Raw genomic sequence first — 6,569 nt, 5'->3', positions numbered from 1 at the left:
GTACATGAACTGATGAAGCCTCTTGGATGAGAGGTGAAACGTCTTCCCAGACAAATAATCAAGTCCAGTTGTTTTTTCGATTTAAAACTCCTTTAGGATACTATGACCTGGACAAATGAGAATATGCACAGGCTGGTTGTGTAATTAAAGATTAAAGAGGGGAAAATAGCCACATGTTATAGTACAGCCTGCAGACAGATTTATATGTGTGTATATGTAAGTACACGTATGTCTTACCTGACACATTAATGTAAATACTTATTGGGCTTAAAGTATTAAAGAGAAATTCCAATATTTTTAAGTTAGAACAAGGACACAAGGACACATCTTCATCTATTTATGTTTCTTTTCTTTTTCTACTCTGTCATGATGAATTAGAGATAATGAGGCCAGTTTTTATATAATTAGTGAATCAATATCAGAATAGTACCTGTGTGTGTGTTTGCAGATGTAAACGAGTGCGAGGACAGCGTCAGCGTGGAGTTCCCATGTGTGAACGCTCGCTGTGTGAACACCGAAGGCTCGTTTCGCTGCGTCTGCAGGAGAGGATACATCATGTCCCGAAGACCAAACCACTGTGTGGCTGCATAGACCGGATCAAGCCAGACTGGACTCCATTAGACCTGTATCAGCTGGTCTAGACAATCTAAGACTGGACTACACAATAGCTGACAGGGCTAGACTAGATTGAACTGAACTAGTTTGGGCTTTACTATATGAGCAGATTTGACAAACTAGACTTGACCAGGATAAAATGTACTGGACTAAAATATTCCAGATTGCACTAGACCAGACTGGGCTAGGCTGGACTGGAACGGGCTTGCACAACACTAGGTCACTGTTATTTTTTCCATACTCTCTCTGACAGGTGGTTTCTTTATTTAGATTTATGTCGTGGAGGGGTGTTGTCCTGTAGTTCAGGGATCTGGTCTACCAGGAAACATCACAGATAATTTTGGATCTAGAAAACAGAATTACTGGATTTTCATTGCAAAAAGGAAAATAACTTTTGTTGTAAGGAACACTTGAGACTGGGACCAGGATAAGTTAATGGTGTAATGAACTGACTGTGCACATGGTTAACTATCTCATGTTATTCTGTCTATTATGTTATTCTATATTTAGTTGAGCTGAAATTTGAAATTCCTCATTTTTGGCTGGACCACAACAGCACCTATAATCATGAATGTCCCTGACTGACTGACTGACTGACTGACTGACTAACAGACTGACTGACTGAGTGATCGAGTTCCACCACTGGTCGGCTGAATGCCATGTGACTGTGTTGGAGTTTCCTCATTGGCCATTGCTCTTTCAAATGAATTTGCACAATTTTAGGGGATGTTCACAGTCTGCAGTGTTGACAACTTAGAGACTTTGTGGCTATTCAGAATTTTTTTTTTTTTTTTTTGCTAAAAAGCACCTAGAGACAAATTTAGCAACTTTCTGTACAAATCTTGGCTACTTATAAGAAGGTCTCCAGATCTGCCCTCTCTCTGTTTCTCTCTCTCTCTCTCTCTCTTTCTCTCTCTCTCTCTCTGTCTACTCGGCAGCAGTTTCTTACCCAGACGGAAGCTGTGCTGTATGTGAGAGACAAAACCAGAAAATGAAGCTGAAATCACAGCTTAGTCTTTGTCTTCAGTTATATATTCTCTGGTATGTTTGTTAGTTTGTCAGCCCACTAGCTAATAAAAAGTCTGATTTGGGAAAAAAATTATTTTAATTTCTTAAAACTTTTAGCAGCTCAACCAGACAAGACTAAACTAAACCAGGTTTGATAGGAGACTAAATAACTTTTACCCCACAGGGTTCAGCTCACGTGTTGGGGTTCAGCTCACCAGTTGTGTACATTTAAACTGTGTTTTTATTCATGCTTGGCCAAAAGTTCTGTTTCCTTAAGATCTTTTCACTAAATCCACTTTTTGGTGGTTGTTATATATAGTCATTTTATTATAAATCTAAATTCTGGTCCCAGGCTGTGGTTTTCATTATAACAGCAGAAAAAGTGTAGTGTGAGTTAAACACAACATACAAAGAAAAAATTGTAGTGTTGTGCTCAGTCTAAACCAGTCTAGCCCTTTTTAGTTAGCCCAGTGACTGAAACCAGGCTAACCCATATGTTGACTCCAGGCCAGCTCTAAATAGCCTTGTGCAAACCAGAGCAGCCCTGACTGGCCCTGTTTAGCCCTCTATCAAGAGCACTGGGACCAATCTGTGCCCACAGTGTATGTGTACACAGCTACAGCAGCATCTGGATTTTTATCGTAGATCGTATGAGAAGGTCTGGTAGGTTTGTTTGGAGACGTGTGAAGTTGTTTAGTAGAAGAAGAGACAGTCGTGTGTTTTTTTTTTATTTAGGAGACTAACCAGGCTTCACTGGAAGACAGCAGAGAAACACTGAACTCAGATCAGTTCAGAAACAACAACTTCACATTTTAACTTGACAGATGACTGAGGGAAAGATATTAACATCACTGCAATTAACGATTATTTTCATTATCCATTCATCTTCTGATTATTATTGATTAATTGTTGACAATGTGAATAAAATGTAAAAAAAAAAACAGTAAAAAAAAAAAAAGAAGAAAAAATATCTGTTACTCCCAGAGTACAAAATGTCTTCAAATATCATGTTTTATTCAAGCAGTCCAAAACCCAATGTGTTTACTTCACTTGCCTACAAGACTGAGTCTCACAGCCTGTGTGTGTTTGCAAGTGACCCAGCAAACAGGTCAAACTATCAAGATGTTTCAGATCAATGAATGAGAACTTGATTACTCACCTCTTCCATTACGAATGTGGTGAACACCTCAGAATTAACATGTGAACCATTTCAGGTGTCAACCCTCAGGTTGGGAAACGCTGAGCTAAGAACAAAGATACAAGGCTGCAGCTGTACTGACCGTTTGGAGTTTTTGCTTGAAAAATTACTCAAACGATTAAATGATCATCAAAGTGGTTGCCAGTTATTTTCCTGTCAATCAACTAACTGATTAATCAACAAAATGTGCAGCTCAAATCAGCGTCTCAGCTCAGGTGTGATAATGATCATAGTGTCTACAGCATCAAATATATAAAACACCACAACAACAGTCTGCTCAGTGGCATACAGATTTGAATGGTGTCATCTGCAGTCATAAAAAAGAAAATATTGTTAACGAATGATTTACAGCAGAAGTTTAAATAATAGAGCTTTAATTTCAAACATATTCCACATTTTACCACATTAGCTTCGACTATGACATCTATTTTGTTAAACTCAGCCATGACAGCTGTCCCACTGTAAAGACAGAAAGCTTCTGCTAACATGAAGATTTTAAATGTTAGCCACTAAGTGCATCATTCATGAGCCATCTTCTAACTAAAAGCTAATAGATAAGATTAGTACTAGTTATTAGTTTTCACCAGCTAACGAGAGTCTTTGGAACCTGAAGAATTGAAAGAGCTTCATTCTGCTGAAAACTGATTTGCTCATGGGGCTGTAGACACTGAAATACTGAGGCGATGAGTTCAAAACGTCTCCGGCTGATTGGTTTAGTTTGTTCCAAAGCATTCACCAGACTGCCATCATGTAACCCTGGTGGATAAATGCTTAGCCACTTCATTACATTTTAATTTAATTTATTTTTGGCTTAAAATAGATATTAAAAAAGATATTTAATCTGAAGAATATCAGAGCATTAAAAGTGTTTTTCCCATTAATGATCTGTTGCTGAACACAGAAACTCAGGACTCTCCTGGACAATGTAACCAACCACGTGGGCTGATGTTCTGACCTCCAGTTTCCATTATTTTAGAAGTCAGGTTTTTCTGCATAATTCCCACTGTCCACATGTTTCTCCTCATGAATGTACTGGAAGCTGCATCCAGTCATATTGTGTAGATTGTAACTGACACAATAATCCTTATTGTTACCAAATGAATTAAGCTGTTCCAGCCTGTAAGAGAGCGTGTTTACTGTGTTTTTAATAACTTTCTATTGTACTTTCATGCTGAATCCATCTTAATGACCTTTCCTCCTCAGCACCTAATGTTTGATGTATAACATGCACTGTATCTGCCAGAGACCAGCCTTATCTGTTCACACAGGAGATTGTGTAAATTGTTTAAATTGTCATCTCTGGTGTTTTTTAAACTGTTTGTTTTTATGGTTAGTGATTCACTTTTTTTTTTATCATTGTTGGTTGTATGACAAGAAATGAAGATATATTTGCACACACTTTTAGTGAAACCTGTGAGTGTTGTCTTGCTTTGTGTTTGTGTTTGTCTGGTCTGTAGGACAGAGGGGAAGTGAGAGGTAGTGAGTGAGGGTTGCTGATTCAAATCCCAATTCCACCTAGTAAATGTCTGGTCAGGGAAACAGGGAGGCTCACAGTGAGTTATTTTCGGTCAAAGGAGATCAGGGCTGTAAGCCAAAAAGAGACACAAAACAACCACAAAGAGACACAAAACAACAACAAAGAGATGGAAAACAACCACAAAGAGACACATAACAACCACAGAAAGAAAACAACCACAAAGCTACACAGAACAACTTCAAATAGGCACAAAACAACCACAGAAAGAAAAACAACCACAAAGCTACACTGAACAACCACAACGAGACACAAAACAACCACAAAGAGACACAAAACAACTTCAATAAGATGGAAAACAACCAGAAAAAGACTAAAAACAACCACAAAGAAACACAAAACATCCACAAAGAGACACAAAACAACTACAGAAAGAAAACAACCACAAAGCTACACAGAACAACCACAAAGACACAAAACAACCACAGAAAGAAAAACAACCACAAAGCTACACTGAACAACCCCAAAGAGACACAAAACAACCACAAGGACTTTCTGCTGCTGTACTTTTACTTTTGATATTTGGTGCATTTTGCAGATAATACTTTTACTTAGATTTTGAAGGTAGGACTTTAACTTGAAATATTTTTTTTATCAATCACTTCAACTTAATTTGTATAGCACCTTTCCAACAGGTTAGTGCAGTAAGTGACAGTAAGACAATGCAAATGTAACAGTAAAATAATTTGAGACCAATGTAGGCCTACACAAGAAATAAAAATGTCCTATTATAAGCTTGTCAGTCTCTGTGAACTGCACTAACCTGTGTGAAAGGTGCTATGCAAATGAAGTTTGGCTGATTTGACTTCAGTAAAAGATGTGGATAGTTTTCTCAGTCAGTGTGTGTTGGTTTTGAATCCCCTGCAGTATGTCTCTAACTCTTTGTTTTCAATGGTGGACTCTCCATTAGCATGTTGCTAACACTAGCCATGTGTACTAAGTGTTTGTTGTTGCCACCTCCGGTGATGCTCGCTTGCTGACCCCCTCTAATCCCCCACCTGGCTCCATAACCTGAGTGCCTGCACTGTTTATGTAGATCCAGGTCTGTAAGCCACTTTATATTATAGGCCAATCCGTCCACACACAGACTCACAGCACACACATACTTTCACCCTCAGGCAGCGTTAATGGGATTACACACAGGTTCACCCAGTACTGAGGCTGAAACTGAGCCAGCGGAATATCAGCTTTCACTTTCACAGAACGGCCAGCACCGTTTAAAGACCTGCATCACCACACATCCAACACCTCATCCAACATGCACACGCACACGCACACACACACACACACACACACACACACACACACACACACACACACACACACAACACACTCTGCTAAATACTACAGCTGTTCATCCAGTGTCCTGGGTAGTGTTAACACACACTGATGTGTGAAAGTCTGACCTACAAAGACAACAAATACATGTAAATGATATCATATTTTATCATCTGTGTCTAAAAACGAAGAAAAGAAATAAATCCAAACATGCTGCTAGATAAAACTCAGTCCCCAGTACCAACGATAAACACTCACTGAGCACTTATTTTTAGCAACACCTGTGCACCTGCTTATTCGTGCAATTATCCAATCAGCCAATCATGTGGCAGCAGTTCTGTTATACTGGTCCCTTCAGTTGAATAGTTTTCACAGTGAAGGGTGTAGGTGTCCCCATGAACCATGACCAATACAACCACAACGTTTATTTAAAAAGTAGATTTTAGACAAAATGCAAAACCATGTGTTTTACAAAAGATGTAAAAATATATATAAAATGCAGCCCTCCCTGCCCTCCTCCCTTTATCTAAACATAGTGATGATTCCAATCAGATTTATAACTTAGATATTCGTTACATAATTTGGATAAGAGGCTTCAAACGTCACTGTTTACTGCTGTAGTCACACTGGGCAGTACTACGGTGGCTGAGAGGGCTCAACACACTGCAGCTTCAGAAAACACACAAACAGACACAACACAGGCAGATGAAGAAAACAGCTTCATCAGTGTGACAGGAAGTATCATGAACCCAGCCGACAAGCTTGTTGTTCAATGCTCTATGAGGTTTGAACTTTTTGAAGTCTGCTTCTCTGTTTTTGGTTTATTTTAACATTGAACAACCACACAGAGACACAAAATAACCACAGAAAGAAAACAACCACAAAGCTACACAAAATAACCACAAAGAGACACAAAACAACCTAAATGAAATGGAA

Source organism: Seriola lalandi, unplaced genomic scaffold (genome assembly GCF_002814215.2).
Source record: "Seriola lalandi dorsalis isolate HSWRI2012SDOR001 ecotype SW California unplaced genomic scaffold, Sedor1 jcf7180002052783, whole genome shotgun sequence".
NCBI lineage: Eukaryota > Metazoa > Chordata > Actinopteri > Carangiformes > Carangidae > Seriola > Seriola lalandi.
This window is presented reverse-complemented; position numbering follows the sequence as displayed.